This window comes from Canis lupus, chromosome 33 (assembly GCF_011100685.1).
Source record: "Canis lupus familiaris isolate Mischka breed German Shepherd chromosome 33, alternate assembly UU_Cfam_GSD_1.0, whole genome shotgun sequence".
Lineage (NCBI taxonomy): Eukaryota > Metazoa > Chordata > Mammalia > Carnivora > Canidae > Canis > Canis lupus.
This window is the reverse complement of record NC_049254.1, coordinates 29,959,657-29,975,108: the sequence shown is the minus strand read 5'-3', so window position 1 is coordinate 29,975,108 and position 15,452 is coordinate 29,959,657. Positions and strand designations below refer to the sequence as shown.

The window sequence follows — 15,452 nt, the reverse complement described above, 5'->3', positions numbered from 1 at the left end:
AGCAAAGAGGGTTGAAACCAAAGATGGCTTTATCCTTGAATAGTGCACTCTTGGAATCACTCCAATTTAACCATCATAGAAATTATCCATTGGGAGGAATATGAGGGATAGTTCTACAGATATTCTAGTCTAGTTCTAGATTTTACTTGTACCTCCCTAAAATGTCCATTTGCGTGTATCACTTGTTCTATGTTTGGAGCTTGACCTAGAACTCATCTGGTTGTGAACCAGGGACAGGTCTCTGAAGAAAAAAAGACTGAAAGAGCAGCAAAACGTTAGCAGCAGCTTACAGGAAGGAAGTTACCAGACCATGCCTATGTGGATCAACTTCCTCTCATGAAATTCCCCAAAGCAGCCCTATCAGTCTTCTGCCAGGTGAATCTTTCCTCTCCTCACCTTGGGGCCTCCTGACCTCCTGGACCAGCTGCCATTCTGGGAGGCCTGGTCCGGATGCCTCTTCTTTCTAGCGTGTCTGCCCTTGCTCTGTGCAGGGGTTGCCTAGGCTGGGGGTCAAAGTGGCAGTTAGAAGGAGGGTCAGGGCACAGGGGAGGACGAGGACTTGCTTGAGTGTCAGCTCTGGGCCTCCCTTGGTCCCAGCTGAAGCCTCCTGCCAAGCTATAGCCCGGCAGATCCAGAGTGGCTCCCACTCCTGGGTTCTGCTGACTCTACCCCAGTTCTCTGAACCCTTGGCTATTAAGCACGGGACAATGTGAATGGGACCACTGTACCCTTTGCCCCCCAACCATGGCCAGTGGGGCACTGGGACTGCATGGTCTGTGCCCTTTGGGACAGTTCTTAGGCCATTCACAATAAGCCCATTTTTCTCTCAGTGTTTTGGAGAAGAACCAAACTCCCTTGACCTAAGCTCTCATTGTACAAACAAATGATTCCTCAAAAAGCCCTAGAATGAAAGGTTCATGGTGAATATACTTTTGGAATAAAACATACAGATAGAGGATCAGATAAGAACTTATTTGTGGCTTATTTGTGGTGTGAACGGAGCGGTCTGCTCGTTCCATGGAAGTCACTTGCTCCATCCACCCCAGCCACCGAACACCCAGCTTCCTATTGCAAAGGTCTGGAGGAGGGGACTCCTGACTCCAAGGACCCCGCAGGGAGGGAGCAGTCCTGATTCTGGATCTTCCAGAACCAAGTGGCCCTGGAGCTCTGGGCTGTCTCTGCTGGCCTGGCCCCAATCGTCTCAGGCATCAGCATCAAAACAAGCATCACTCAGGCCTTTCTTTCTTTCTTTCTTTCTTTCTTTCTTTCTTTCTTTTTCTTTCTTTCTTTCTTTCTTTCTTTCTTTCTTTCTTTCTTTCTTTCTTTCTTTCTTCTTTCTTTCTTTCTTTCTTTTTCTTCTTTCTTTCTTTCTTTCTTTCTTTCTTTCTTTCTTTCTTTCTTTCTTTCTTTTTTTCTTTCTTTCTTCTTTCTTTCTTCTTTCCTTTCTTTCTTTCTTCTCTTTCTTTCTTTTTTCTGCCAGTCCCTTGTTTTTCACTCTTGCATGATCTTACTTGACAGTTCGAAGTGTGTAAACAAAATAGATAATTTAATGGGCCAAGAGTCTGGGAGAATTTGTCTCAGAGGCCTGTTTAGAGTTAAGGGCTCCTGGTTTCAGTGTGGCTGAGCCAGGGCCTCATGAGCTTTACATTTGGTTTCTTCAATTTAAAAATGTAAGGTGACTACCCACCCCGAGTATGTTTGCCGGTGTCCCACCCACCCCACCCCACCCCACCCCACCCCACCTCTCCTCCCCCAACTGGGCCCAGCCCAGCTGGCAGCTTTAGGCAGAGACTCACTGCAAGAGGCAGCCGTGTCTAGGGCGCACAGCTCAGGCTTCAGAGCCAGCAGTGGGAAGGTCCCTAGCGGCCCAGCTCCTTGGGGCAGGCCCTGCTTCCCCCTGCCCTCCACAGCTAGGGCCACCTGACTCCAGCCAGCATTCTGGGAACAGTCCGGTTTTAGATCAGAAGCTGAATTTGATTCCAGTCTTGCTCTGACACTATTATTTATTTATAGTTGTAATCATTAACCATTTGTTGCACTCTTGCCATGTGTCAGGTGTTCTACACTTACTGTCACTTAAAGCTCTAGGAGAATAAATAAATAATGGTCTGGGAGCCCTGCAAGGGCAGAGCTCTTAAGGTCACAGAGAACATGACATAACTGAAGTTGAGGATATTCAGGGACTTAGTTCCCTCCAGCTCCAAGTCTGCATTTTGTTGTTCTTGATTTTTTTTTTTAACTGTAAAATATGTTCTCAAAATAGTATATATACTGGGGCGCCTGGGTAGCTCAGTGGTTGAGCGTCTGCCTTAGGCCCAGGGTGTGACCCTGGGGTCCCAGGATCGAGTCCCACATCGGGCTCCCCCAGGGAGCCTACTTCTCCCTCTGCCTGTGTCTCTGCCTCTCTCTGTGTTTCTCACGAACAAATAAATAAAATCTTTTTTAAAAATAGTATATATACACATATAAATGATGTAATGCATTACAACATAAGTTTTTTTTTTCAACATATGTTTTATATACAAATAATACATTGGTTACACAGTTTAGTGATATGTTTGTAGCTTTTTTTGGCTTTATGAATTCTTTTTTTTTTATTTTTAATCTTCTTTTATTTTTTTTAAAAAGATCTTATTTATTTGTATGAATTCTTTTAATAAAAGCAAATTCATAGCTTAAATGAAATAGAATTTTTTAAAAATATTTTATTTATTTTTCATTAGAGACATAGAGAGAGAGGCAGAGACATGGGCAGAGGGAGTAGCAGGATCCCTGCGGGAAGCTCAATGAGGGACTGGATCCCAGGATCTCAGGATCACAACCTGAGCCAAAGGCAGACGCTCAACCACTGAGCCACCCAGGTGCCCCCAAATGGGATAGAATTTATCAATATTTTTTTTTATGATTTGCGCCTTCCATAGCATACTTAAAAACTCATTTTCTTTTCCAAATTTGTAAAGATTGTTTTCTATATTGTTTTCTAGTTTGGCCTTTCATCTTTGTATCTTTAAACAAGCTAGAGATCTTTTGTATGGGGTGGTTTTATTTATTTATTTTTGGGGGGTCTTTGGGAGGGTTTTTTGAAGCATTAGGTAAGGTATGCTAAGTTACAGACATTGTGTGTGTATGTGTGTGTGGTCTCTAAACTCACACAGGAACTACACAAACCAGGCTTCCTTCTTTTGGTTAAATTTTACAAGATTTTATTTAGTACCTACTGTGGGCCTATCTAGAAGCAGGTCCTGAATAGGGATAAAAGGAAATTACAGATTACTAAAGTTTTGTGTTGTTTTTTAAAGATTTTATTTATTTATTTATTCATGAGAGACAGAGAGAGAGAGAGGCAGAGACACAGGCAGAGGGAGAAGCAGGCTCCATGCAGGGAGCCCGATGCGGGACTCCATCCCAGGTCTCCAGGATCATGCCCTGGGCCAAAGGCGGCGCTAAACCACTGAGCCACCCGGGCTGCCCAGATTACTAATGTTTTGAATCATTAATTAGGAATTTATTGAGAACACCACATATTTTTTAGCTTCCTGATTGATTGCTTTCACATGGGTATATATAATTTATGGGTCTGTGGGTCACTGGGGATTCCCAAACCCACTTCCTTTGAAATGAGTCTGGTGATGGCTTCTTGGCCATTTGGCTAAGATCAAGTGTGAAGTGAGTCTGGTAAGCACTGGTGTGGTGTGGTAATCCTTGGGTTTTTGTTCACATTCTGTTACTTATATTTCTCCACAGGGATATGCTATGGTCCAGAAATTCTTCTTGAGATCCTACAGTGATCCTCTACTTTTCCATAAGGAGAGAGAGAGAGGTGTTTATGAACAACTAAATGCTTCATGTGGCTGTGTGCTTCAAAAGCTAGTATGGTTAAGATCAATTGGGCCACGTTTCAGTCATCCAGCCCAAACAATTGGCTTACTATTAAACCCACCATTGGTTTCTAGAGAAACCACTCAAAGCTGGTAGTCCACTATGCTTGAATTTGTAGAACGGAGGTAGTTAGAGGAGTTCTTTGTCATCCAATATGAAAAATTCCTTTTATTATAAAGTCACTGTAGTGAGGGTTTAAGCAAAGCCGCCTGGAAGGCCTTTGCAGCCAAACTCCTCACACACAAAAAAATGGCACTTACAAAGGGAAGAAAGTATCTCAATACTACAGAAAGCTTTAAAATGAAAAATAAATTTCTTGGGGCGCTGGGTGGCTCAGTCCATTAAAGGGACCTGAGTCCTCCCACTCAGGTCATGATCCTGAGGTCCTGGGACTGAGCCCCGCTCAGCGGGGAGCTGCCTCTCCCTCTCCCTTTGTCCCTCCCCTCACTCATGTTCTCTTGCTCATTCTGCTCTGTTCTCTCTCTCTCAAGAAAAAAAGAAAGAAAGAAAACAAATTTCTCTTTCCCTCTTTCCTACCTAGAGCTAATCATTATCAGAAACATGTGTCATTTCAGAAATTATTTTTAAGGAGCACCTGGGTGGCTCAGTGGTTGAGCGTCTGCCTTTGGCTCAGGGCATGGTCCTGGAGTCCCAGGATGAGTCCCGCATCGGGCTCCCTGCATGGAGCCTGCTTCTCCCTCTGCCTAGGTCTCTGCCTCTCTCTGTGTGTCTCTCATGAATAAATAAATAAAATAAAATCTTAAAAAAAAAGAAAATTCTGGTTGTGGAGTGATGTGAATAGTCCAATAAGTTCCATCCGATTTCATTCCATTCATCCAATACCCCCGGGGATTGAACAGTGTGGCAACAATGACAGAACCTGGGCTCAGGTCATGAATTCCACTCTTACAAGTGACAGCCTTCATGGTAACACCATATTTTATGTAGAACTGGGCCCACACTGCTGGGGCGGAATTTCCGGGGTTAGATCTGGCTGACTGGTTACCCGAGTCTCTGGGAAATCCAAACCAGACAAGTACCAACACTCAGAATTCATACGTCCCAATATGCTGCTCCATTTGGGGGAAATTGCATTAAGAAATTCTATTTCTTCCTGGAAATTCAGGTGTGAATACCCTTGGTGAGAAACTTCCAGAAAATTCTTGCGAGAATACGAGAAGCTTTGAATTGAGTCAAACCCACTGTAATCCCTGGCAAGTTTCAACAGGGGAACCAGTGCTTTCAGCAAGAGGCTGGTACCACATGTCTTCAAAATGAAATGTCTCTTGGAGACAAACATGCTACTTTCGCTGAGTGCATAAGCTTCCTGCTTGTCAGTTTTTGTCACACTCAGGATTGGACAATGCACACCTTACAGAAGTATGTCCCCCTCGGATCCCGGGACGGTGCGAAGATCTCCTGCTCCTTGGTCGGCGGCGGGCTGCTGCCTGGAAAACCAAATCTCTAGCAGCTTCTCGGTCCCTTCAAAAAAATGTGCAGCTTCCATCACCGTGAGACTAGCGAACAACCGCCAACCACAGAAAATCAACTAAATTAAATTTCTTCTCCCACCGCTGCAGATTGTTCCAACTGTGTTACTAAAGTTCAGGTTCCTATTTTTTTTTTTTTTGCTATAATTTTACATTAACTGTTTTTTAAAGGATTAATAAGATTTTCCTGGACTTTTTTTTTTTTTTTTTTTTTTGTGAGTGAGAGTTGAACGTGAGTCTGTTAGAAATAGAAGCAGATACAGTCCATCTTGTAAGTCTTCTATTTCCCCTCTAGAGAGAGTAGAGCAAGTGCTAGCTAATGTCGTTGGCCCTACTGTGAAAGCCCACCTTGTTCTTAAATAGTTGTAGAGTATGCATGTACGGATGCATCAGACTGCCCTATAGACAAATATTAGGAATGCTAATTTAAAAAGTACAAACAATTATCAATGCAGTGCACTAAATTCCAAGTGACAGCAAGGCAGTCTCTCAGCATGAAGCCCCAGGGTCCTCTGTCTCAACAGGGGCCCTTTCTTTGTATCGAGTTTGCAAACTTTGCTTCACCTGGTGAAATTCCAAGTCCTGCTTTATCTATGTAAGGTGATTCTATTATTTAAAAATCATCATCAGGAGAAAAATGTAGGCACTATTAATCCTACCAACAACTACAATATTTCTAAAATCTTGCACCAGCAACTACCCCGTCTTCAAAGGAACTCACTGGACCTCAGTTCCACGCATCTGGATAAGGGGAGGGATAAGATGAGTGCTAAGGATCTTCCTATGTGGGCAAATAAATATAATTATGGGCATAAATCTGAAGGTTTTTAAAAAAAATAACCAACAAAAACAGACTGAAGTAGAGGCACTGTTAGCAATAAATTCTTGAAAAGGTAAGCTTATTTTGATATTTAATAAAGTATGTAGTTTATAGGAATGGCTGATATGCCATCCAACTTAAAGAGTAAGCACCCTGGGGAGCATATACAGGAAGAGTAAACGAATATTTGCTTCTGGTAGAAGTCAAAGCAAATAATAAAATTAAGTTATATCAAAATAAAACCAATGTGATCTTGATAACTAGAGTAGTTTTATGCACGAAATTGGTGTCTATCACATATAACGTCAGTTGGAAATCCAGAACGTTTCTTATCTGACAATAGATTATCATGACGAGCTTGGTCAACAGATCCAACACCATATGTCTCTAAAAATAAAGAAAGCTAAAACTGGCCATCCAGATGACAGGGCCAGAGGAAACATAGCCATTTCCAGTGAGAAGAGAGCTTCTCTCACCTGCTCCACACTTTAGCAACTGCTCTGCACCCCAATAATACATACTGGGAAATTTTTCCCGATTAAATTACTATTATTATGACTATGGCCCCCCAAAAGTGGTAAAATACATATTTAAAGACATGTCGGCTCTTTATGTGTACACATTTATAAACGGTGTCATGGACTTCTGATGACTCTCCTTAGAAATGCAGGACGGTAAAAACAAATGTTGGAGAGGATGTGGAGAAAGGGGAACCATCTTGCACTGTTGATGGGCATGCAAGCTGGTGCAGCCACCCTGGAAAACAGTGTGGAGGTTCCTCAAGAAGTTAAAAATAGAGCTATCCTATGACCCAGCAATTGCACTACTGGGTATTTACCCCAAAGATATTGATATAGTGAAACTCTGGGACACCTGCACCTCAATGGTCACACCAGCAATGTCCACAATAGCCAAACTGGAAGGAGCCTCGGTGTCCATCGACAGATGATGGATAAAGAAGATGTGGTCTATGGATACAATGGAATATTCCTCAGGATCAGAAAGGACAAATACCTGCCTTTTACTTCGAGGTGGATGGACCTGGAGGGTATGATGCTGAGTGAAATAAGTCAATCGGAGAAGGACAGTCATATGGTTTCACTCATACAGGGTATATAAGAAATAGTGAAAGGGACCATAAAGGAAAGGAAGGGAACTGAATGGGAAAAATTAAGAGAGGGAGACAAACCACGAGAGAGTCCTAACTCTGGAAACAAACCAAGGGTTGTGGAAGAAGAGGTGGGTGGGGGGATGGGGTGACTGGGTGATGGGCACTGAGGAGGGCACTTGACGGGATGAGCACTGGGGTGTTATACTATATGTTGGCAAATTGAATCTATTTTTTAAAAAGATTTTATTTATTTATTCATGAGAGACACACAGAGAGAGGCAGAGACACAGGCAGAGGGAGGAGCAGGCTCCTTGCAGGGAGCCCGACTCGGACTCGATCCCGGGACCCCGGGGTCACGCCCTGGGCTGAAGACGGCCGCTCCACCGCTGAGCCACCAGGGCATCCCGGCAAATTGAATCTAAAGAAAAAAGAAAAAAGAGAAACGTAGGAGAGTCATCCCTGAGTCCCATAGACTTTCATGCATTCTTTCTAATCTGTGCAGCTGAATCAGTGAGCTGCCAGGTACCCAGGAGTACCAGCATTACTTCTCCTGGTGTTTTCAGGGGGCATGCTTCATTTTGCAAGCTGGAATTTGACACCTCTGTTTCCCTCTTTCCGTAAATCCCTCCTGTTAGGACTCCATTAAGGAACTCATTATTAAAAAATTTAAACTGTTGGGCCACCTGGCTGCCTCAGTAGGAGGAGCGCATGACTCTTGGTCTCGGGGTTGTGAGTTCAAGCCCCATGTTGGGTGTACAGATTGCTTAAAAATAATTTTTAAGAATCTTTTAAAAAATCTTAAAATTTTGATTAGTCTTGAAGATTTTTTGCCCCTTTTCTTACTCAGCACAAACAGTGGGTTTTTCCTTTTTGCTTAACTTGAGACTTCAGGGCAAAAACAAAAGCGCGGTTTTTACTAAGGAGCCTTACAGAGTGAAGCAAGTTTAATGACAAATACTTCTGAGAAGTATGATTTGGATTGTTCCTCTTCGGTGGTTTGTGGGATTGTTTAAAAAAAACATTGTTTTCACTTGCTTAGGAGTGGATGAAACATTAGGACTTTTATATTTTCTCCCAGTCTCTAGCTTTGATCATTTTCTACAGATTACCAAGTCTGGAGGAGATGGTGTCCTGTCAGGGGCCGCAGAAAGGTACATGCCAATTGCAGAGACAAATAGAGTAGACTGTCAGAGTCGGGGCTGTTTCATAATCAAACCGTACAATTGTCACAGATAAGGTGTCTGAGAAGAAGACCAAGAGGAAGGTTGGCACACAGGCAGGCATTAAGGACACCTGCAGAGGAGGGAGGGTAGCGGGGTCAGGAGCGGTTGGCCTGGGCTGCAGGTGACGCTAAGGCCTCAGCCAATCCTAGAACGAGAAGCTCTGGAGCTGGGTGACGCTTTCCATGGGGAGGACATGAGGCAGGTCTCTTCAGTCTTGGGTATCTCCAGAGAGAGACTTCTCTTGGCTTAAATCCATTCTATCACGCACTTTTCCAATTACATTCCATGACCTCTGTTTTTTTTTGTTTTTGTTTTTTTTTTTTTCAATAGGAAAAGAATATCCCACAGAGCTGCATGGGACAAGTCTGGACTACCTTAGAGTTTTTCTTTATACTTGTTTTACCCTTTTATCATTTCAAAAGAGGATTTGAGGTAGCAATGGAGGTCAATACAACTTTTACATTCTTCTATTAGCTACCATTTATTTAGTCTTCCCCTAGGCTGTGTACTGGGCTGTTTATCCATGAGAGACACACAGAGAGAGGTAGAGACACAAGTAGAGGGAGAAGCAGGCTCCATGCGGGGAGTCGGATGCGGGGCTCGAATGTAATATTTTATTAATCCTCAGAACAACCCTGTGAAGTAGGTATAATATTATCTTATAGATGAGGACCATTGTCGCAGGTAGGGCGTCTGGGAGGCAGATCAAGAGGGAGATTTGTACACAGGAAGTTTATCGAAGATGCCCTCGGGATGAATACCTGCAGAGGAGGAGGGCGGTAGGAGAGAGGCTAGCTCAGAGGCGGCTCGGAAAGAGGTTAGGGGGCCTAAGGCCCCACGGTTGGTGAACCAAAATGCAGAAGGTTGGACTGCCTCCAAGGCTGTTGCTTTAACCATTTGTCCTATTGAGGATGAAGGGGAAATAAGATGCAACCAGATGGGTAGGGTCCCGATCTATTAAAAAAAAAAAAAGCATGCCCTGAAGTCCTGCACAGTCCCTGGGCTAGTGCTCCAGGATTGATTCTTAGTTCCTGGGGCAGCAGTAGAGACAGAAACACAATTAGGAACAAGGTTCCCAGCAGCACCTCTGCAGTAAAAGCAAACCTGTGATGGAAGAAGTCAGAACAGCGGTTACCTTTGTGGGTGACCTCCTGAGAGGCGGCAGGTGGAAGGCTCCTGGGTCCCGGCTATGCCCTGCGTTGTGAATTAGGAGCTGCTTATACAGATATTAGTATGTACAAACATTTTTTAAAAATCATACACTTAAGGGCTGTGCACTTTAGTATATGCATGTTATACTTAAGAATAAAAAAATCATCAAAATTTTTGCCAAAAATACAACAACCCAGTTGATCAGAAGTTAAGCCTTTTCTGGTACTGAAGCCCTAGAAAAATTCCCGGAGCCGTAGAGGACAGATCCTGTGTGTGACGTGTTGAAAGGTCTTCCCTCACAGCAACTACAAGGAGCTTGATCCGTATGGAGTTTCACGTGACTTTTCATTGTCCCTCAGTGAGGGCCGCAGCCTGAGGCTAGAGAAGGATTTGGTGAAGCCTTGAGAGGGCTCCAGTGTGGTCCCAAGGCAGAGCTCTGGGTTCCCTTTCTCATTGTTAAACTGACACTCACAGGGGGCGCCTGGGGGTTCAGTGGGTTCAGCGCCTGCCTTGGGCTCAGGTCTGGATCCTGGGGGTCTGCTTCCCCCTTTCCCTCCGCCTCTCCCCACTCTCATCCTGGTGCATGCGCGCTCTCTCTCTCAAATAAATAAATAAAATCTAAAAAAAAAAAAAAGTTGTCATTCGCAGTGCTCCTGAGGGTTCCCAAATGGGATTGCTCTTGGGCTTAGACCCCTTGCCATAGGGAAGCTGCTACTGCATACACATGCCGAGGGCATGGGGTGACTTCGTGGTTGGGGGGCCTGTGTCCACCTGCCCTGCCCCATCCCAGCTCGCTGGAGGCCGCAGTCCCTTCTCACAGACGGTGCTACCAACCACCAAACCTACAAGTTGCACAAGTCCAGGGAGCGCCACCCCCAGACGTGACTATTGTTCAGAGACCCTGTCTTCCCCACTCTCTCTTTGGAAGAAGGGGGCCTTCTGCTGAGGAGGGAAGGCAAGGCTCCACTCCAGCCCCAAGGCTCGGCAGTGGTTGGGCTGTGGGGCGGGGTGGGGGGACCAGAAAGCCCCCCAAATATTGAGTATTAGCCAACCAGGCAGCCCTCAGCACATGTGCTACATCCTAGGCCAGGCCAGTGTGGGCTTTGGAGTCAGTCAACCTGGATTCAAATTCTAGCTGTACATCTGACTAATTGGGCAAATTCCTAACCACTCTAAGTTTTCCCAGCTGTACAATGGGCATGAAGATTACATAAGGGCCCACCTCATCGGCTTGTTTTGAGAATTGACTGACACAATGTACGCGCAGCGCAGCACACATTGTATGTGCTCAGCATGAATCAGCTATTTGCAGGAATCTATTATCTGCACTGTGATCGGCATGAAAGAGAGGTGTTCTTCTTATTATGTAATAAAAGTGGACATAATATAGACGTGAGAAAGCCAGGGTTTATTTTTAAGTAAATAATCATTTTCTTTTTTCATGGTTAAAAAAATGTGATGGAGGAGGGAAACAGGAAGACGTTGGTCAAGGGATACAGAATTTCAGTTCTGCAAGATGAATAACCCCTGGAGAGCTTATGTACAACAATATGACTATGAGTAATAAGAATGTTTTATATGCTTGAGATTTGCTGAGAGGGTAGATCTTGACCATTCTCACCACAAGAAGAAAATGGAGGGGGGGGGGACGCCTGGGGGGCTCAGTGGGTGGGCACCTGCCTTCGGCTCAGGTCGTGACCCGGAGTCCCTCATCGGGCTCCCCGCAGGGAGCCTGTGTCTCCCTCTGCCTGTGTCTCTGCCTCTCTCTCTGTGTCTCTCATGAATAAATAAATAAAATCTAAAAAAAAAAAAAAAGAAGAAGAAATTGCTAACTATGGGAGGAGAGAGATACATTAAGTAGCTTAATCATGGTAATGATTTCACTGCACATGTATATCAAACTGTACTCCTTAAATATATACAATTTTGAATTGTCAGCTAGCTATATCTCAAAGCTGGGGAGAAAATGACAGGTTTTTTTTTTAATGGTCAAAGTAATACACATTCATTAAGGAACATTTAATGAAAAAGAAAAGTTTCAAAAATTATCTATTAACTTTTTGGTAGTTTTTTCTTCTATTCCTTACCGACAACTATGTGTATATGTGTGTATCTTTTAGCAACTTTCAATTATTATTATTATTATTATTTTTTTAATTTTTATTTATTTATGATAGGCACACAGTGAGAGAGAGAGAGAGGCAGAGACACAGGCAGAGGGAGAAGCAGGCTCCATGCACCGGGAGCCCAACGTGGGATTCGATCCCGGGTCTCCAGGACCGCGCCCTGGGCCAAAGGCAGGCGCCAAACCGCTGCGCCACCCAGGGATCCCTCAATTATTATTATTAACTATAGTCATCATGCTGCACATTATGTCCCCAGAACTTACTTATTTTATAACTAGAAGTTTATACCTTTTGCCCCCTTCATCCATATATATATGTATATATACATACATACATATATATATATATAGAGAGAGAGAGAGAGAGAGAGAGACTTTATTTATTTATCTGTCAGAGAGACAGAGAGAGACCACAAGCAGAGGGAGCTGCAGAGGAAGAGGGAGAAGCAGGCTCTGCACTGAGCAGGGAGCACAATGAAGGGCTCGATCCCAGGACCCCAGAATCATGACCTGAGCCAAAGGCAGCTGCTTAACCAACTGAGACACCCAGGCGCCCCCATATATATTTTTTTAATAAACTTTTTACTTTAAAATGTTTTTTGGTTTACAGGAAAGTTACAAGGATAATACAGGGACTTGCCATATGCCTCACACCCAGTCTTTCCTACTGTTATCTTACATTGCTGTGGTACATTGTGGTACATAAAGAAACCATTTATCAAACTATTGAACATAGATAAATTATTTTTTATAAATAAGCTTTATGCCCTACATGACTCTTGAATTCACAACCCCAAGATCAAGAGTCTGCTGTTCTACCAACTGAACCAGCCAGACACCCCAACACATTGCTCTTACTTGAAGTCCATACTGATTTTGGATTTCTTTGTTTTTACTTATGTTTCGTTTCTGTTTTAGGATGTCATCCAGGAGACCACATTACATGCGAAGATCATGTCTTGTTAGACTCCTCTAGAATATAAGAGTTTCTGAGACTTTTCTTGGTTTTGGTGGACTTAATAGTATTGAGAAGTCCTGGTTAAGTATCTTGTAGAATGTCTTTCTTTCAATTGGGATTCATCTGATATTTTCCTCATCATTAGACTGGGGTAATGGGTTTGGGGAAGGATAACCACAGAAGTAAAGAGCCATCTTATCACACATATCAATGGTAGTATCAACATGACTTATCACTGTGGGTATTGACCTTGATCACCTAGTTGAGGTACTATTTGTAAAGTTTCCTCCCCCAACCCCATACCATATTCTTTTGAAAAAGGTCACTATGCACAGCCAATACTTTAAGGGTAGGAAGTCAATCTCCAATTCCTTAATGAAATACCATCTACATATTGTTTGGAATTCTTCTGTATAGGAGATTTGACTTTTTTCTACTTATTTATTTAGTCAATAATTTATTGATTTCAGTAATAGGATCTCATGGATATTTATTTTTTTAAAAGATTTTATTCATTTATTCATGAGAGACACAGAGAGAGGCAGAGACACAGGCAGAGGGAGAAGCAGGCTCCATGTGGGGAGCCCGATATGGGACTCGATCCTGGGACCCCAGGATCACGCCTGAACCAAAGGCAAACTCTCCACTGCTGAGGCACCCAGGCATCTCATGGATATGTATTTTATACTTTGAGTTATAATCCAGTATTATGCTATTTGTTTTGTTGCTAACATTGTTCCAATTTTGGCTCTTGGAAGCTCCTTCAGTTGGCTCCTGTGCCATGGACATATCCTTATAGGTTTTCTTTGAGCACTACCTTACTTTCCGCACTAGAAAACGCTCTCTATTTATGTCGTATATTCCCTCCCCAGACATTTCCACAAGAAGCCTACTTTCTTTCTATTGAGGAATGGTATTAGAAACCAAGATCTGGGCACTGGGGATGCTCATTGTACCTGCGTGTTCTTGCTTCTGGGCCCTCTCAGTGGACAGAACTAAGAAATATACGTGTAAATACTAATAGTTTGGGATCCCTGGGTGGCGCAGCGGTTTGGTGCCTGCCTTTGGCCCAGGGCGCGATCCTGGAGACCCGGGATCGAATCCCACATCGGGCTCCCGGTGCATGGAGCCTGCTTCTCCCTCTGCCTGTGTCTCTGCCTCATTCTCTCTCTCTCTCTGTGACTATCACAAATAAATAAAAATTTAAAAAAAAAAATACTAATAGTTTTTTAGTGAATTCATTAGGATTTTCTACAGACAAAATGTTATCTGCAAATAGACATAGTTTCACTTCTTCCTTTCCAATCTGGGTACTTTTTATTTATTACTTTTTTCTTGCCTCGTTGCATTATGTTGAATAGAAGTAGTGAGAATGGGCATCTTTGTCTTGTTTCTGATCTTAGGGGAAAGCATTCAGCATCTTTCCACTACGTATGATGTTAGCTGTGGGTTTTTTGTAAATGTTCTTTATCAGGTTGAGGTAGTTTCTTTTTGTTTTTTTGAGTGTTTTTATAATGAAAGGGCTGGATTTTGCCAAATGCTTTTTCTATGTCTATTGAGATGATCATGTGAGTTTGGTCCTTTATGCTATCATTATGGTATATAATATTCACCGATTTTTAGATGTTAAACCAAGCTTGCACTCCTGGGAAAAATCCTGCTTGGTCATAGTGTAGAGTCCTTTTCACATGTTGCTGGTTTCAGTTTTCAAGTATTTTGTTGAGAATTTGTACATCTATATTCATAAGAGACATTGCTCTGTTTTTTTCTTGTAAAGTCTTTGATTCTGGTATCAGGGTAAGACTAACCTCATAGAGTGAGTTGGAAGGTGTTCCTCCACTTTTATTTTTTGGAAGAGTTTGTAAAGAATTGCTATTCATTCTTTAAATATTTGTTATAATTTACCTGTGAAGCTATCTAGGCCTGAGCTTTTATTTATGGGAATTTTTTATTTTATTTTATTTTATTTGGGATGTCTGGGTGGCTCAGCAGTTGAGCATCCGCCTTTGGCTCAGGGTGTGATCTGGAGTCCTGGGATCGAGTCCCACATCGGGCTCCCTGCATGGAGCCTGCTTCTCCCTCTGCCTGTGTCTCTGCCTCTTTCTCTGTGTCTCTGATGAATAAATATATTTATTTGAAAAATGCCTAGTCTTATGTAACATACAGAATAGTTTTGTTGTCCTAAAACACAGTTCACCTCTTCAACCTTCTACACCCCCCAAACCCTTAGCAACTACTGTTATATTTTATAGTTCTATACTTTTACATTTTTCAGAAAGTTTTAGAAATGGAATCGCCTTTGAAGATTGGCTCTGTTCACTTAGCAATATGCATTTCATTTAGCAATATTTTCTTTTTTTTTTTTTTTTTTTTTTTTTTTTTTTTTTTTTTTTTTTTTTTTTTTTTTTATTTAGCAATATTTTCTATGTTGTTGCAGGAATCAATAGCTCATTCCTTTTTATTGCTGAGTGGTATTCTATTGTATGGATGTACCATAGTTTTTTTTTTTTTCCCATACTTTCACCTTTTGAGGACTATCTTGGTTGTTCCAGTTATTGCAGATCATGAATAAATCTGCTCTAAACATTCATGTGTAGATTTTTGTGTACATAAGTTTTCTTTTTTTTTTTTTTTTTTTTTTTTTTTTTTTTTTTTTTTTTTTATTTTTTTTGTACATAAGTTTTCAAAGCTGTT

The 15,452-nt window shown here is 42.5% G+C and overlaps 1 pseudogene; it reads right to left on the bottom strand.

Moving 5' to 3' along the window:
* Nucleotides 1-4,652: 4,652 nt before the first annotated feature.
* LOC119867299 lies at nucleotides 4,653-5,386 on the bottom strand (annotated as a pseudogene).
* Nucleotides 5,387-15,452: the final 10,066 nt, after the last annotated feature.